Source organism: Zerene cesonia, chromosome 7 (assembly GCF_012273895.1).
Source record: "Zerene cesonia ecotype Mississippi chromosome 7, Zerene_cesonia_1.1, whole genome shotgun sequence".
Lineage (NCBI taxonomy): Eukaryota > Metazoa > Arthropoda > Insecta > Lepidoptera > Pieridae > Zerene > Zerene cesonia.
Window position 1 is genome coordinate 8672872 of NC_052108.1, and position 18840 is coordinate 8691711.

The 18840-nt window shown below is 31.4% G+C and overlaps 1 protein-coding gene across 1 annotated transcript in view; it reads right to left on the reverse strand.

The window, feature by feature from the left end:
* LOC119828268 (protein embryonic gonad-like) overlaps positions 1–17375 on the reverse strand; it is a 93247-nt gene extending 75872 nt beyond the window's left edge. Inside the window, exon 1 of the mRNA XM_038350382.1 lies at positions 17145–17375. The gene's annotated coding sequence lies outside the window, so the exon portion shown is untranslated. The remainder of the gene's footprint in view (positions 1–17144) is intronic.
* Positions 17376–18840: the final 1465 nt, after the last annotated feature.

Sequence of the window (18840 nt, forward strand, 5' to 3'; positions counted from 1 at the left end):
GTGTTCGAAACGTCGGGTTAATAATATAATGAATAAATCGCGTTTAAAATCCGTTGAAAAGTTTTTAATTTCTAAAAACTATATTGCCATTTCAAGCATACAAAATTCAAATTATAATATTCACCTAACAAAAAATGTTGCAATATTAAAATTACCATTCATACCCTTTTATAAGAGGATGGATATTTAGCAATAATGAACTTTGACAGACCTAATAATTCACAATGCCAAAAAAACATCAAGGGTAGGGTAAGTCGAGCGGGGTCTCAAAGCACTTGTAAAATTAATCACGCTGGCATTGTCGTTTGTTGGTAAACTTTTCTATACAACGCATTGTATTTCACGAATACACATTGGAGTATATTAGATTTCTAACCAAAGAATGAATGATAACAACTTATTTAGTTGCGAGATCGCGAAGGGCTGTATTTGAAAGGCTGGTATGAATTTTTTGAAGTGAAAAGCTTTTTGGAGTAACGATTCCGTATTTTTCGGTAAGGACACTATGTAGTTTCGTTTTGCCTTAAAGTTTTGTATTGGTTTTGACATGTGGAAACTATTTATATGTGTACTCTTTTTTATACTAACATCATACAAAATTAAGATATTATGCGACTAAATAGTAAACGATGCTGATTCCCAATACGACTGTAAGTGAGATCAATAAATTGATTACTGTTGTGTTTCATAGGAAATTGTTGTCATTTGGGTCCATTTTAGAATGTTTTGTAGAAAATAATTATACATATTATAATCTGATCTGCACTAGAAAGTATGTAATAAACAGAAAACACGATTCTTCGAAACTTATCAATAGGTAAATATGAAATTTTCAAGTATAACTACTAAAGGATTACAGGATTTAAAAAGTCATGAAATATACTACAGAGTGACAAATAATTGTAAACGCTAGAAGTTTTTTCTCTTTTTTTTTGGTCGAAATTCATAATGCTGACATTATATTAAAAAAAATATGGTACACATACAATTTATAGACTGTTTAAATTCATAAGGCGATACTGTATCCAGGTGAAAAAAACATATTTCAAGTTTATCGTAATATTGTCAAGTAAATCATTTGAATAGCTGAATAAAAAAATGTTAGCGTTCGGCGATTTATTAAAATGGCGTGTAATAATTAGATTGTAGCATTTCAAGTCAGACACGTACATATTTTATTGGGAACAAATCCGATTAAAAATCGTTTCAATTTAAATAATCTTTTGCAAACCTACCATTTTGTATAAAGCGATGAGTCATCGGCGGGTGTTTGTATAATAATATTATAAACGAGCGACTTAAATAAAATTAAAAATATTGAATGTTTTTTCCGATACCATATTTCTCTCAATGGCACCTTGCATTGAATAAATCTAAATATTTCAACATCAATTAGGATACTTAAATTTCGTATATAACAAATTTGCACCATTATTTAAAACTTACCGATAGATTTAATACGTAAATATTATTAAATTTACATACTGGTTGTATAGAGTTCTATACGATAAATACAAATATGTTGTTTTTTACACAAACATACAAAATTTCACTACGTTGGTTACCATACTCCCCCGAAACGACTGCATCAATTCTCAATAAATTTTGTGTGCCTAGAATGTGTCATTGAATATAAAAATGACATACAAATTTTGAACATATTGACTACTGCTTATTTTAAGTTTATCAATTATTTAATAACTAGCTGCGCCCCGCGGTATCACCCGCGTAAGTCCTTATCTCGTAGGAATATTTGGATAAAAAGTCGCCTATATGTTTTTCAAGTTGTCCAGCTAACTACGTACCAAATTTGATTGCAATCGTTTCTGTAGTTTTTGCATGAAAGAGTAACAAACATACACATATCCTTACAAACTTTCACATTTATATTGTTAGTAGGATTTCCTTTTAACAGTAAAAACTAACGTAATCAAGCCTATATATAATCGTGAAGCAAACAATTTTTTAATATTTGCGTACCCAAACTAGGGGTAGAATGTATTAGCCGTAGAATATTGTAATAAACTCTATAATTTGTAACTACGTTCTTTCAAATAGATGTAATTTGAATTTGAATTTGAGTTTGAATACTCGCGCATAGATTTTTAAACACACTGCGACTTATTGTCACTATTGTATAAAAGGCCTAAAATCATTTAGTTCTGTAAATTGTAATTTAATGTTAATTTTATTGTTTTTTATTGTCCAGATGCGAGCCTCGCACAGTCCGGTTATACTTATAAGAGAAATGTATCAACAGTTATTTCATTAAATAGCACATTAATCATCAAAAAGACCCTCTTATTGAAGAAATATAAATATACTGAATATAAATATTATATTAAATCTCCAAATATAATTCAGAATTTATTATATTGATATTCCAGCCACTTGAAGCAGCGATAAGAAATTTATATAACAAATTGTTTGTTAAATATTTTATGTTAATTCATTATTATTTTAAATGTTTTATAGAAATATAATGTCTGTGAGGTGATTTTTGAATTGTACTTAAGCTTGTGGTATCTATGTTTTTTTGTTTATTATATACCATATGTGGCTGACTGTGCTTTTTATATAACTAGAGGCTCCCTTTAATAGAACTTAATTTTTTTGTGGAATCTTTGCTGATCAGTGAAATGTTGTGTTATTTATTTCCCAAAAATAATTAAATAAATAAAGCAGGCGAGCAGACGGGTCACCTGATGTTAAGAGCTCCACGTCACCCAGTTGCAGCAACAATACCAGGGGTACGGTGCGTGTTGCCAGTCTTTAAGATAGGAGTAAGCTCTTTTCTTGAAGGTCTCCATATCTTTAACGTTTGGGAACACTGCATGCGGAAGCTGATTCCAACGTTCCGTAGTAGAATCAGCCAACATCTATTTTTCATACCCCTAAATAATAAGTTAGGCAGAACAGCGGTTGCGGGTCAGCTAGGATCTAGTATATTTAAGTTTATATCTAGGTTTAAGGCGCGGGACACACTTAGCTATCAAAAAATCCGTTGTAATGCCCTTAATTCCTAAACAATATCATCGTTTCAATTACAATACCGAAAAAAATGAACCCATCACGAGTCTTCCCATATCATAATGCGTGCTAAACTATTGTCTAAAAATAATTTATCACTTCAGAACCAGTTTAATTGACTTCTGGTTGGTCTATTATTGTTAACATAAGTGCTGTTATTGCATTATGATATTAACCCTTGCTATGTTTCGACCGGTTTGGGGTCATTGTGACAATTGTTATGAATAATTTGGTTGTAGGGTTTATGTGGTGTGTTCTGACCGATTGGGGAAGTGGAATAAGCAGATATTAGAGTAGCGTTTTAGCTTCGTGGGTGTTTTTTGTATGTCATTAAGGTAAGAAATAGTAGATTTAGGTAGATTTAGGGGTTTTTAATGGATAGAGTGATTCGAGTAGCTTTATTTGTATAACATCTATTGAACTACTCCGCATTTAACGCGTGCGAAGCCGCGGGCGATAGCTATATTTTTTGAATTACCAAATCGCATATCCTTTAGCTGACATAACACGCCCACACACGAGCTTTCATAATATTTGTGGTTCACGATAAAAGCGACAATGACGCCAAGAAATTGCACTTACGTGATCTCGAAGGCCTATTCAATATGTCGCACCGTGTCACAAATGTGTCATTTTTTGACCCATTGTGACTGACGTACAAAATCTCCGTTTGACGTCGCGACGGAGGGTTGTAATTTATTTGCTGAATTGATGTTTTTTTCGCTTCTTGCAACCGGAGATAATTTTTGCATTGCGGTGAATGTTAGTTTCGATAGGGATCTTCTATGTGTTTTTTGTTTTTTGACAAAATGTGTTGATACGCCCGAAAATATTACCCACCTTCTGTCACAGACGAGTAAGATTAAAATTTTATTTTAAATATATATTATTATTGTGAATGGTGTAGTGCAGTAGACCTACTAATATTGTAAATGCGAAAGTTTGTAAGGATGTGTGTGGTTGTTGCTCTTTCACGCAAAATCTACTGAACCGATTGCAATTAAATTTGGTACGCAGACAGCTGTACATCTGGAATAACATATAGTCAACTTTTTATCCCGATATTCCTTCGGGATACGGACTTACACGGGTAAAACCGGGGGACGCAGCTAGTATATCATATTATTATGCGTGTAGTTGGTATAGATTTCAATCATTGATATTCAATCATCAAACATTGATGACATAAGTAGGGAACTGAGCTGGTTCGCCTGATGGTAAGCGATCACCACCGCTCATGAACATTACGCTTTATAGTGAGGCACCACCTCTGCGAATGCGTTTCCCGCTTTAAAGGAAGTATTAAGGAAAAGGACTGAAGACTGGAAAGTAGGATTGGACTGGGAATGGTCAGGAATGGTCGGAAACGGGCCTTTATGAAACATAGTACCATGCTACTATTTCATGTCTTCTGTAGGGGTGTGGTACTTCCGTATGCTACTTTTTCACTCTGGTCTTCTGTAGGGGTATGGTACTTCCCGGTGCAAGCTGGCCCAACTCGTGCCGAAGCGTGCTCGGCTCCCACATATTATTGAATAGAAGTAATGATCTATTTTATGATTATTTCCGCAAAGAACCGGGGAAGTGATGGTAAAGGTTGATCTACTTGCATTTCCCACGTATCAAAATATTATTACAGCGCACGGAATTACGTGTGGTGTGTTCCTTCTGTACCGGTAGATTGTGCTTACAGCATCAATTTTGTATTTTACTATCCGCAATTATTATACATGTTTTCATTCGGCTTAAAATACAGAACGAGTGATGAAGACAAATTCTAAAATACATATATAATGCTAAATAACATCCTTTTTACCAACGGTACATTTTATGTACCAGTGGTAAATGTTAAAACTATGTTATGACGATATAAAAGTGTTTCTAGAAGAAGTCTAATTGAATAAATAAATGTTATGAAATGTAATGAGCTATGAAATAAAAATGTATCAAAATTCAAATTACAGTAATTTGTAAATTAAATCAAAAATGCTAATGCAATAAAATATATACTTTCTAAAAAAGTTTATCATCTATAAATGTCAAGAACACGCTAGTAAGACCAATGGTTTAAGACACTTACCTAAAACACCACTAAGAAATAATCAACATAACCTCTAGTTCCAAGCGGAACACACCATTATAACCGATCGGTAATGGCCTTATAATAGAAGCGTGGTGATTCTAATGAGTTCCCGTGTTTTGGACAGATGTAATGATAATCTTTGCTAATGTGCACTCAGCTTAGTTCTATGACTGAATAATTCATATCGTAAATACACTAGCCGTCCGCCCTGACTTCGCCTGTGGTTTACCACAAATGTACCATAATATGTACGTGATACAGCTTATTTCACTCTGTGAAGTTCGAACTTTCTAATGGTGAAAGAATTCTTAAAATCGGTCCATTGGTTTTTGCGTGAAAACGTTACAAACATACAAAAAATTTGCTTCTTATAAATAAATAAATATAATAAAAGTGTATGTGCGTGTGAATTTTTGAAATCAATAGTAGATTTTAATAGCCAGTAAGGTCCATTTTCCCTATGTATGTATGAATAAATCTTAAAAAAAATTTTATCATACATGATGCTAGAATATTAATAAGTAATTAAACTAAAAATACATGTTGTTATGAAATTCCATTCCTAACAAACTGCACTCACTTATTATAAACTAGCTGCGTCCCGCAGTTTCACCCGCGTTAGTCCGTATCCCGTAGGAATATCGTGATAATAAGCAGCTTATATGTTATTCCAGTTGTCCAGCTGTCTACGTACCAAATTTTATAGCAATCGGTTCAGTAGTTTTCGCATTTATAATATTAGTAGGATTAGTAGAATATTTATTATAAACAGAAGTACCGTTATCTGAATATCTAGTAAGTCACTGCCTAGCCAGTAATAAGGGCCGTTAATTACATAGGCATGTAGATACGTGTAAGGTTTTTAATAATGCAATGTATCTTTAAGAATGAGGCCGAAGGAAATGTTAGTGGAACAATCTAGTTCATTTATATGGGAGTTGAATGCATATATTTCCTTAAGATTTCTCCCTTTAATTTAATAAAAGTAAGAACTTAAACTCAAAGAAAGACTCAAACTCAATAATCTGTTAGTGAACTTATTAAGCTTCTTTACCACGCACTTTTTTGGCCATATAATACTATTTAAATAAACTACAACTGATTCAGGATATGAACCCTGATAGGAGGCCTGTGTCCCAGCAGTGGGAACATATATGGGCTGATGATGATGATGATTTAGGATGTGCTTCTACGGACAGTCTACATTGGCAACAAACTATTACTATTATTTTTCTTTAAACAGTTATAATCAGTGATATAATTACTTATAGATCAGCCTATTTTTCTACCCACTCCAGGGACACAGGCGTATGAGTATGGGTTGACAGATGTCCCATGACGTCGAACTATTGTTACATTAATATGCTGATTTCCTTATTTTCTTTCGCCGTTTCGAGCAGCAGTGATGTAATATGCAGATAAATTTAAATCTTTAGCACTCACGCCAGGTCTCGAACCCTCGACTGAAAATCACTGAGTCACCACTGCGCTTATTTTGTTTATAGTTATTAAATAAATAATAATAATAAATCTTTATTTAGTAGGTTTTTACATTAATGTAACAGTGGATTGAGGCTCAGGCCCTCTTGCTAGGTAATACCTGCGTTAAGAGGGAGAAGAAGAGAGTTCCTTCCCTATGAGTGATACATATAATAATAATAATATTGTTGTAAGTGGAACGATTAACATTTTATTATTACATTTATTTTTGCTAATTTATGGCACCTATTTAAACTTAATTGCTAATATGTGCATTTCTTAGCTAGTCGTACCACGCCCTTTGAAGTAAGTGGTATATGACATTCTCAATAATGATTGATACCATTAAATTGCAGTAAAAATTAACATATAATCAAACGACCACTGTATATTACCAATATATTAAGACTTAAGCCCTAAGGTCCACCTAACAATTTTATCTGAATCGTTCTTTAATATAATCATTACTTTATATATAATGAAAATTAATACACATAAAGTTATATGGTGTATTACAATATAAAAGCCAGCGTCATATGAAAGCAAATTGACTGATCCCGATCAAAGGTCTATGATCATAAAACAACCATTTCCCATAAGGCGATACTAAATTCGTAATATCCATTATAATTTATATATTCTGTAGGTTGGATTTTGTTGGCGTTTTATGGTAACATTAATATTCAGATAGCATCAGGAGCTGATCAATTTTGAACTCTTTTAAAGCAATTAAGATAAGGAATCCAAGATTTTTGAGATACATTCAGTATTCAATAATTAAAAATATTTTTATTATCTTTAAATTGTACATAAAATGTATATCACGGGGCATTTTAAGAATCGTAAAATAATGAATTAGGGGCTATTCAAATGTTTAAATACACATTCTATGTATCTATTAATTGGCGATCTGTATTAAATTAACTTCAAAAATAGCGTGATTAAATGAATATATTATCAAAGTAATAATACGCGAATTGATATTGTTATTCTTCAATTGTTATTTTTTACTGTTTTATCATATGCCATCATGTAAAAAATATAATATTTATAATGAGTTCAAACTAGTCATTTGTATTTTATAGATTAAAGTCTTCTCTCATATTATTATTTTTGTTATGAAGCTTTTGATAAACTAAAACTTTTTAGAAAGATAACATCCCACTGAAAGCCCCACAAACCGAGCCAAGCTTGCGCCACACAAGGAAACGCATTTCATAAAATTTCCCAAGAAAAACATTTGAGGCCTGACAACTGCGTTTTCTAGTTTTACCACCGTTTTACGATCCGAAGAAAGTGATGTTTTGAATAGAATTTTACGATCGTTTCGAAGCCAACTATTGTGCAGTCTCTGGAAATAACGTAGCTTTACCGGTCGCTGTTAAAATGACTTTGTGATGAAATGGACCTTTGAACTCGTTAAGGGCTAATAAGGAAAAGTGTTCGTAATCACTTCCATGGCGGTCATTTTGACAGCTAATTGTAGGAATACAAAGTTATGATGCTCGTGTATTGTAAGGCACTGTAATGTGCATATTGACATGTATTGATACATAGTTAATCAGGGAAAGATATAATGAGCTTAAAGTAGCATGCAGTATATCACCTAAATTCACATACATACTAAATTTCGCTGGACTCGTAGCCTAACAACTTTGTTTATTATCATAATCAAAGTTTTATAAAAATAATATGTTGATTAAAAGCCTTGAAAGTAAAATTTTGTATTTATTTTCAACACAAATTATTACGAACGTCCAACTAAGCCGCGTGTCCATTTTAGCATGTGTAAACACGGCCATAATGCGCAACAATATAATCAGTTAGGTTATAGCGAAATGTCACAAACGGATACTTAGCTTTATGTTATGCTAATCAATCGCAGCGCACAAAAAAGCGCTAAAGTGCTTTCGTTCGAATTAACTCATCTGACGTAGAATGTTAGGAATTTTGACGTGTAAAGTCAACGCGGACGTCAGCGCTTGACAGCGCTGGATGACGGCTTGTCAGTTATAACGATGGGGCTAGAGTTCACGGAGAGATTTAAATTGGAACAAGACTGGAGGTAAATGTGGTTCGCTATATAATGCAACGTTGGTTGAGTAAATTATCTTTCTGGGCTTGTATAATAGTTCGTATAAAATTGAAAGCAGCAATGCGAATAGCATCAAGTCATTACTAATTTTAAGAGTTAGCAATAAATAATTTCTTACTGTCTTGAAACTGTATTTTACTGGTTGCTATTTTTAACATATGGGAGTACGTAGAAAAATATGATAACAGCCTCCAATTTGACCTAATTATATGTATATATTCCTCCTAATTCCATCACTTTGTAATCAAAACTTTCCTAAACAATGGGGTAATATGCTCTCTCCAAACATTTTTCTTTCCAATTCTTTTAATAATACAATCTAAAGCTGCTTGCAAAAAGTGTTCTTTAGACAATTTTTTAAATATTCAATGTAATATCGCTAGAAAACACGATGTAATCAAAAATTTCACACGATTATAGTTCATCTCATATACGTGTGTTCAAAAGTTCAAACATTATTTAAAATAGAGTGAATTAGAAGCGGATAGATCTTGACGAACCGGGTCATAGTGCGACCTCTCGCGTGTCGAGCGAGTTTGGACCGATATAAATAGACCATAATTATATTTCGCTTGACGTGCCTTTTGGGTGTTATCCGATTGTGCGTGAAAAAGGGGTATGAAACAGTCTAATGCTATGAAACTAAAAAATAAAACACGGGGCGTTTTACTGTTATGCCTACGTAGGTAGGTTCAGCTAGTGAATTTTTCAATTATGATTATATAATTCTTAAAATTTTTCCAAAATATTAGTTTTAACCACAATAAACTTTTTTCCTCTGAAAATCAGTGAAACAATTCCATTTTAATCCTAAAATAATAATCTCCTACTAATTTATGATTACATACTACAATTATAATTATAAAACGTTTGTAGTATATAAAAAATAAATAATATAAAGAAATGATAAAATAAATTTATTTCTTATCAAATTACAAGATTTTTCTTAATTATAGACATTTACAGTAGCTTCAGCGTGACTGACGATCAAACATCCTGACAGCTAACTTACATCATAACATTAGTTTAATTTTTTTAATTAACTTTCTTAAATGAACGATGTTAGAATGTTTACGAAAAACATAGATACATGTATCTGTATATAACCCATCCGATGCCATACTGTAATTCGATACTCCAAGATAATATCATTAAGATACATCCAATTAGATATCTCAGGTATTTTGATGGGCATTCCTTAACATCAACTAAAATATAGTATATGCTTGAAATGTTCGATAATGCATACATTTATTTAAATAGAATACAACGTAATTGATTCCACTAAAAAATAGATAACACAGTTCTTTGGTAACAGTCATTAATAGAATATAAAGAACCTATAAATTAATATTGTTTCCTCAGAACAGTGTGATATTATTATGTTTGTTACCCGGATAATTTGAGTAGGTAGAGTGATCTCGTTGCTTACACACGGATTACCTATCATATGACTTTGTAGCGTTTAATTGCTTTCTCAACAAGTGAACTAACTCCGATAATAAATGGAAAATGAAGAAAAATACGATATATTTAATTAATAATCTTTTTAATCTTTTATATGGATTTTTCACCGACTTGTTGACATGGAAGTGGTAATGTATACGACTCTATTTTTGGGTTTGTTACCTCACAACTCTTTACTGGGTGAACCAATTTTTATGATTCTTTTTTGTTTGAAAACTGGACTTTGCTATGTAGTCCGATTTTAATTTGATCTAGTTTACACAATTTGGAGGTAGTTTAATTAGTTAAAATTAATTATAATTCAACGATACCAGAAATAAAATTGCATGGTAATTTTATTCGTAGTATTCTATCCGTATTGTTTATGCTACTTCAGGTTCCTAATTAGTTTTATATATTCATAGCGCTTAATTATCTTTTAATTTGGATTTTAACAAATAAAATTATGCCGCGAATATAACATTATGAAAATATGGCCTTGTTTAAGATATCGATTTTGATAAGTTTTATATGCGAATTAATTGAAATTTATTTTAATAATTAATGTATAATTAAGATATTGAATATCATATTGTAATTAAGTTTACAATTTGTGGGATTTCCACCTTGCAAAACCTTTCAAACTAGATGGTGCTGATGGTTGATCATTTAAAGAGTGATGTCCCATGTCCCATAGTGGGGTATGGGGCAGATGATATACATCTGTGATCAGCCTTCTATGTCCTGCTAGACTGAGACATTTTTGGGAATTCCACTAAGAATCGAACCCAGGACCCCAAGGTTCTACATTCACGCGTGAACCACTGTACCGAAGAGACGGTCATTACGGTCGATTATTTAATAACCACAGATTCCTACTTGTAACATCGCAGTAAAAGCTAGCAACATAAAATTTGTTCGCGGTAGAATGTCACATCAAATAGCCGAAGGCGCACCCATCTGCACTTTCTAGATTTGATATTTAACGTGTTTTAAGACTTTATAATGTTATGAATTTAATTATCAATTAATTATTTAGTAACTATATAAAGTTAATAATATCCCAGGTGTTTAAAATTAGTTTTTAACCCATAGAAAATATGATAAAAATGAGTGAAAAACAATTATTTATACGAATGAACTAAATTAAACTCTACACGAAATGCATCTAACGTAATATGGCTGTTGTTGTATCCAATAAATTAATATTAATTAAAAATTTTGTTGCTACATCGCACGTGTCTTTTTTTGTTTTTTGTTTTTTATTTATTTTACGTTACAGATTGTAACATAATTTATTCGTACTTCAATCAGATATATCAAAGTACCGAAGTATTGTGTGATTCTCATCTTAAAAACAGGTTTAATTACGTATTTGTAAATATAAACAAATAAAACAATTATTTACACGTGTTCAACTGCACGATTAATGTATGATTATGTTACTATTGAGTTATGACTTATGGTACATGTATGTGTGATTTTAAGTATATAATTCAACATTTTCATAGATAAATCAAAACGAAGCGTTTTAAAACAATTTAGACGGTCATTAATTGTTTTGTTAATATAAATTGATTACATTTTTATTTGTTACGTATGACCACACAACTACTGAATTTCGTTTAAGCCGTCAGCTTCATAACAAAAAATCGAATAATTCTTATGTAATGCAGACATGTACGTTCCTTGTGAACGATTTCTCTAAATCTGAAACCTAGATCTATAGCAATAACTAATAATAGGTAATAAAAAATAACCGTCCCCCGTCTTGGTCTGCAGTGATGTATGTTTATTGATATGTTCAGACCAATTCTCACGACGATATTCTAAATGTATAATATCATAAAGCACCGTTAATATCTATCGAAACACCTCGCCCGCATACGGTGTAATTAAATTAAAATTTTCTGCGTATACAGCCTGTTCTCGATGTGTTGAATATGTTTCAAACATCCTTCCAGTTGCTTGTCCTGTTTAAAAAGTGTCTTCGTTTATTACACGTAAACAATTGAAAAATACGAATAAATTAATAAATTAAATACATAATTAGCGAGTAAGAGTATCTTCAATGACTTTCTCTATAGATTAATTTTTATCCCATATGACATAACGCAGTTATTTACGTAATCTATTTTAGTTTTACCTCGCGTTGTATTAATTAAACGACATCGTAAATTTAATATTGAATCACCATGTATAAGCCGATTAGACAATTTCGTCTCAAATCCGTATCATTCCATGTATTTACGACATGCACTAGATTGTTCTAAATGCTTTCCATTCACATTTATGTGAGCTTTATTAATTTAATAATTGGACCACATTTATATTTATGATGATAGGAATTTTGCAATATTTTTTATTTTAAAATGGCGGTATGTCAGCCTTTCCTTTTGTTATTAATAGTGTTTTGATTAACATCATCAAATCACAGATACGTGAAAGTAACTGTATGGTGATGACGTCATTTGTCAAAAAACGAGCCACGAACGTTTTCCGTATATTTTGCTAAATTAAAGCGGGTTAAATACTTCACATTTTGTTTGTAACGATGTTTTTTTTTACATATATATTTCATCGTAAACATTTGGAATATATTATAATATGTATACACATCCTGATTTTGTATGTATATTATCATTAAGTAGTGTGATAAATACAAATTTAATTTGCGCTTTCAAATCTTACTATCAAGCATATAAGACAACAAACAATGACGATTTGCGTAAGAGACTCTTACATATTAAAATTAAAATGAAGACTTATTATAATTGTATATTCTTATAAATAACAAGAGATAGACGAGTCGCTTCATTGATTTAATTTTCTGTCACTTTTATCTGTTGAGACACAGCATCATCTAGTATTTAAGGGAGAGGGTAGAAACTGGGATAAAAGCTAAAAGCGTCAAATATATAGTTATATTAAGATGCCCTGCAGTAAATGTAAACAAAAGCTTGTATCATTTTAAGTAAATTATTAAGTCTTTTTGTCTATGTGCATGTGTGCGTTGATTGTTGAAGTGTGTGCGTGCCTTTTCAGCTCTTTAGTTTAATTTACGAGTTTTATCTAATTTTTAAAAACGTGTTAATGATTAAATGTAATTTAACACACAAGATCATGTCAAAGTCGCTAAATATTAAACAGGTAGTCGGTATATAATTTCATCTGTCTAAATTTTTTGTCGACAACAAAAAATAAAGCTACGTTTATCCCTGTCAACTAATCAGAATTGCATAATTTTTACGCGCAAATTAAACATTGAAGTTAACACTTATTTTTTAACATTTGACGAGGGTCGACATCGCGAAATTATTGTTTCAATTTTATTATTTTAATTAATATTTAATAAGAAATACTAGTAACACATCGCAAACACCATGGTCAAATAATTTTAATAATACATCTTATAAAACTTATAAATATATAAAATAATCTCATAGTCAACAATATTATAAATTCTTATAAAAAATACGAACTAAAAAACAAGAGTTTGTGTATTAAAACAATCGTTAACTACGCTATGGTAGTTAAAAGTATATTAAACACACATTGTTAGGTTAGGTTGTAATCAATCACGCCTGATCGTGATTCATACCTCGAATGTTAAAGTTCATTTTAAAATCAATGTACTTTGCAATACTTAACTATGTTATGATACAAATTTAACTACGATAAAATAACATGTGAATGATGTTTTTATTTCATATGTGTATCAGATATATTGCCTGTAAGAAATCACTCCAAAGTGATAACGCCGCCCCATTATATTATCCTTAACTATTGTTTATACTTTCTTTCTTCTTCTTTCTATACTGTGTAATTAAAGTGTTAAAATAAATAAATATATAATATAGAGAAAATCTGAGATAAATGAAATACTGTTATTTTATACTAGTGTCAAATGAACTATAATTTATTAAAATTTCAATTTATCTGCTTAATATCCATACATGCAATCCGTGAGGAAACCAACGACATGTGACATCTGCAAACCCACACTTAGCCAGTGAAGCAAATTTTGTCCTAAATGACCAGAGTAGTTCCATAAATGGAGATACGTCCTATAGGCTACTGATGATGATTTAAAAAAAAAGCCTTTTAATTTATAAATTACATTAAAACTATGATTTACACTACCTGTACAAACAATTATATTATAATAATTTTATTTGATGCAACTAACATCACTATCTTATTCAAACTATCTATATTAAAACACACAGTTTATTTGCTACATAAAACTGAACATTATTTCTATAAACATAGAGTCCCTTTCCTAAAACATTACATGTTTATTTTAAAATGTAGCCTTATCATCACTTCACGTTCAATCAAACGGTTTTTTACTCAAGTTTTACAGAGTACAACAAGTTTTCTTATAGTTGAAATTATAATGAATGTTAACATCGTTGCTCTTGTACTATAATAAAGTTAATAAACAGGTAAACTCAAACTCAAACTCAAAATCCAACAATTATTCATGGAACCAGACTTTATTTAGAAGCTTTATTAAATGTTACATTGTAGGAAAGGTTTGAGGTATAAAAGTTAAAATCTATATTTATCGGAAGGAATATCAGTATCTTTGAAATTTAACAATGAATTATAATGTCTCAAAGTTATTTTAATTGGTGAATTATAATTTGTATTAGTTCTACAGGGAGAAAAAGAAAAAGGTTATAATTGTATGTATGTAAGTAATTGTATTTAACTGTAATATATAGAACTGAAAGGTGACTGACTGACACAGTGATCTATAAACGCACAGCCAACACCACTGGACGGATCGGGTTGAAATTTAGCCTGCAGATAGATGTTATGACATAGGCATCCGCTAAGAAAGGGTTTTATAAATACTGTCCCCAAGGGGATAGAATAGGGGAGGAAACTTTGTAAAAATCGCGCGGGCGAGGCTGCGGGTAACAGCTAATTTTGTATATGTTTGGAGGAAAAGTGTATATGATTATATTTGTGCTTAATATTATACTGGTATGCGCAAACGAACAAACCAATAAAAGATTATGTATATTATATATATACAAACACAATTAATACAAATACACTAACCCTGCATTTTATCACACTGTCCTATCGCTACTAAAAAAAATGTATTTATACAATTAAGAAAGAAAACAAAGAAAATACATTTATTGCAAAGATGAAAATAAAAATAAAGACAAGTAAACGGGACAAACAAAAAAGGACAATACAACAAAAATGACGACATATAATTGTAAAATAAAGTTTTTTATTTGAGCGTCCTTGAAAAAGGGAAGCCGACTCCGATCAATCCATGCTGCAGTAACGCTCACACAGCGCTGGTTCACAATTTTCATTTTATTTTTATTTATTTATTTCATACATACATAAATTTTTCAACAAATACTGCTTATCTTACCCTAGCATAAATAACATAACATAACAACTTCATTACATAAAACGAAAATTTAAAGCTACTTGTTTTTGCAACCTAAATAAAAAAGATCTAATCCATTGATGTATTTTGTTAGTTGTAGTCTAGATAATCCATAGCTAGAGGCTAAAGAACATCTTCAAACGACTCCTGCGCATGAAAGCAGTCTTATCACTACAGTGGCCGCTCCTATGATAGCAATCACCGCCAAATACCAGTATGTACGAAATTACAACTGTTTGATAAGTCTACCTGTTTGAGATCCGGGGGCGTAATGCAATAAAAATTATAGATAAAATTCGTTATGTTGTTTGCTTCACCCATATCTTATTTGATTAATCTTCATGTTTGATGTGTTCATTTTGGAAAAGTTCTAAAAAAAAACAGTTTAAATCAAATAGACTATGGTATTTAATTCAAATAATAACACTCGGTTCACTAGCTAAACTTAAACTGTTACGATATGGACTCCTGATAAATTAATTTAAATCCTACAAAGTAAATTCTTAATTGATTAGAGGAAATACATCGCAGCACTCCCGTTGGAGTCTTTTCTTTGCATAACATGCATTCGTTATTTTGAGCCTCGTAGTTGACTACATATAAGATTATTATATATATTATAATTGAAGATTATGACAGCTATTATTGTATTACACAATACTTAATCTTGTAGTTCTGTTTACCTAGTTGCGCCCCGCGGTTTCAACCTCGTAAGTCTCATAAGTAAATCCCGTTGAAATATCGGGATAAAACGATGCCTATATGTTATTCCAATTATCCAGCTATCTACGTACCAAATTTCATTGCAATCGGTTCAGTAATTTTTGCGTGAAAGAGTAACAAACATCTCTACATACATACTTACATCCATACTTAAAAAATTTCACATTTATGATATTAGTAGGATAAAGAAATTATATTTTATAAACTCTCTGAACAAACTAAATCAAAACGTATATTCATTAAGCATGTATTTACAGTCAGAGTAGAACAAAAAGTTTAACTTGAATAACTACTAATTTTAATATTTCACTAATCACTTATCGCGTGTAGCAGAGAATTAAATATATATTAAAATGTTTTTTTTTAATTGATTAAAAAACATTTGACAGTTAAATAGTGTATCTTTTCAGTTTGTTTAGATAATATAATATTAGCTAAATGCAACCAATTTTGTTTCAAAAGTAAACTTCAATTATAATTTCCAGTTAAATTAGCAGGTAAAGTTCACATAAAACTTCACATCTATAAAATTTTACAGCGAGCTTTGAAATGGTAATTCGAGTTAGATAAATATTATTATTTGTCTGATCTTTAGCCCGACATTTTGCTCATGAAACAGGTGAAACGCCTACGTAATTTGATTGTAGTAAAAGATTATTTTTATTCCATATTTATTTCTATAAAGCCTTCATGTGACGTTTGTTTATTGAGGCATCTTATATTCCATAATAGGTATATATATTTTATTTCCTATTACTGCGTTATTTTTTATTATATTCATTTACTTATTGGTAAAAAAATCACAAAACATTTATAAATTAATTTGATTCACAATTAATAATAATTTATAAAAAAAAACAACTCACAATGATTTTCTCGAAAAACAGCTGACAAAAAACCTCCTTTGTTATGTTTAAAGTTATTGTTTATCACTATTAGGATTTCATATTATCACAACACAACCACAATCCGACCACAAAAGTTTAATTGACTAGTTTAAAAAAAGCGCGAATTCGAATTTGGAACGTCTGCGTACGCGCATCAAATCGCGTTATTCAAACCGTCTCGAAGCTCACTCGGATGTGGCTCGTATGTGACTGTACAATCTTGCACTTCACCGAAGAAGATACATGTGCCGTCCCGCTCGCACGCCAACCACTACCTATATCCGTCTCCCTCTTATTATCAGAGGTTAACCCGCGCTCATCTGTCAGTCGACACGCGGCCATCGGGTGGGAAGGTCGCGTTTACCGTTACTTTCTCCATACCATAAAACACGGCGTAGGCGCGGCTATTTTGTTGTCGCTTCCTCTAATAATGTATTTGAACTATGCATTAATAATTCATTAATTACAATCAAATCCGCTCCAACTGTATTCCAATAGCAATTGGGTCAAAGTTGACATTTATGTTTAGTAAATCAATACGCGCGTAAAATAGATTGCCAAAAAGGTTATCAGCGGCCAATCGGGCGCACGCGAAATGACAAGTAAGCTAGATCATTCGTTTAGATCATCGGCGCGCGCGCAGCATATCAGCGATTGGTGTTTACCGCGCAAGCCACGCCTGTACCGTTATATGGAGGGGAATGACTGCCCTAAAGAGGGGTTTAGTAGATCACTAAGAGGGGGGATGTGACATATGCCATTTACATGATAATTAATACGGTAGCGTAAACTTTTGCACTGTACATTAATACAATTATTATCGAGGCGCTGTGCAATGTTTATTGCATGATTACACTTTGATTTACAAATACACGTAACCAAATGATTGAACATGATGTCATACATTGAATGCATAACACGTTTACAATTCATCTATCAATCCCATGTTTTCTAGAAATTTTGTATGTATTTACTACATTTTTAAGAACCGATTAATTAAAAAGTCAATCAATCAACTATTATTATTAATACAAACACAATTAAATGAATCCCACATAGACTGTTCTTTGTGGTTAAGGTGTTATCTCGAGTTACTTATTAAATTAGTAATTTGACCTACATAACTTAGTACGAAGAAAATACCTTAGTATAGAGATAAAAGACACGCGTGGCCCCATATCTACAATATTTATAACAAATAATATTAAAGGTTCCAGTTTAAGATCTACTTCAGATTTATTAACCTCTGTTTCTTGCATAAATAAACCAAAATTTAAAGACTTTATCAGCCAATCGGTAATGGTTCTTTACAATCACTCCACTGTTCTTCTTTACACAAAATGAAAATTCATTGAATAATTAATCTATGTATTTATTATTTTTCACTAATTCGATTTTAGCATATGCATATTTCAACACGCTAACTGAATATAAATTATACTCTACCACAGCAATAAAGTTTTTGCGCGTAGTTAAACATATAATTCCAAAGGTAAATAATCAATACCATGTAATAAAACATGAAACCAAACAGTGCGGTTGGTAGAAACAATTTCGAAATGATTTCATGAAATCTAGCACTAAAAGCGACGTAAATTAGACGTGTATCATTATATTGTATAAAGCCCATGCGACACTCGGGTCATACAAGTGATGTAGCGATTTATTATTAAAA